The sequence below is a fragment of the Acyrthosiphon pisum genome, unplaced genomic scaffold (assembly GCF_005508785.2).
Source record: "Acyrthosiphon pisum isolate AL4f unplaced genomic scaffold, pea_aphid_22Mar2018_4r6ur Scaffold_642;HRSCAF=1094, whole genome shotgun sequence".
NCBI lineage: Eukaryota > Metazoa > Arthropoda > Insecta > Hemiptera > Aphididae > Acyrthosiphon > Acyrthosiphon pisum.
This window is the reverse complement of record NW_021776185.1, coordinates 3,116-4,097: the sequence shown is the minus strand read 5'-3', so window position 1 is coordinate 4,097 and position 982 is coordinate 3,116. Positions and strand designations below refer to the sequence as shown.

The following is a 982-nucleotide window of genomic DNA, read 5'->3' as shown; positions in this document are numbered from 1 at the left end:
CCCGGCGGGGATTCGCGAGCTCTGTCCGTTTACAACCGAGCGGTTTCACGTTCTTATGAACTCTCTCTTCAAAGTTCTTTTCAACTTTCCCTCACGGTACTTGTAAACTATCGGTCTCGTGGCCGTATTTAGCCTTAGATGGAGTTTACCACCCGCTTCGGGCTGCACTCTCAAGCAACCCGACTCGAAGGCGCGGTCCGATCCCGGAACGCTGTGACGGCCTCTACTGGCCTGGCACCATCTGCGGGCCATGGCCCCGTTCAAGGGAGACTTGGACCGTCACGTGCGCCCCGGCAACGAGGCCGGCCCGTACGCCACAACTCTCATACGTGCCGCGACACAAAAGTGCGCGGCGAGATTCGGCGATGGGCTTTTCCCGGTTCGCTCGCCGCTACTAAGGGAATCACGGTTGTTTTCTTTTCCTCCGCTTATTAATATGCTTAAATCCGGCGGGTAGTCCCGCCTGATCTGAGGTCGGAACGTATCGGTTGTTTGTTTCTTAAATTACACGGCAGCCTGCGGTCCGCGCTCCGCCCGTACGGTGACCGCCCGCGTCCGCTTCTCGGAAGCCGGAGAGGTCTCGTGGACTCTCAGCCGGCCCGGCCGCGCTCTCGCGCGGCGGGCGGACGGGGACGTGCCGTTTGACGACGCGAGAACCCGTGACTGTTTGCCGTCACAACTTGGGGCGGACGACCGGAGGCGGGCCGCGCGAGCGGCTCTCCCCGGTCGAACCGCCAATCTCGCACCACCGGAGCGGCCGACGGGCGTGCCGTCGGACGCCTGCCGGCGGCGCATCGGTCTGGCCGAGTATCCGGTATACGACCCTCAGACAGGCGTGGCCCGGGACCCGCGGGTCACCGAGGCCGCAATGTGCGTTCGACTGGTCGATGTTCGTATAACCTGCGGATTACACGACGACGCGCAGATAGCTGCGGTCTTCATCGATCCACGAGCCAAGTGATCCGCCGCTCGGTGTCGGTTG

The 982-nt window shown here is 62.8% G+C and overlaps 1 non-coding gene across 1 annotated transcript; it reads right to left on the bottom strand.

Moving 5' to 3' along the window:
- Window positions 1-819: 819 nt before the first annotated feature.
- Window positions 820-977, bottom strand: LOC115035064. Its single transcript, XR_003840221.1, has one exon. It is a non-coding gene; the product is annotated as a 5.8S ribosomal RNA (ribosomal RNA).
- Between the last annotated feature and the right edge of the window lie 5 nt (window positions 978-982).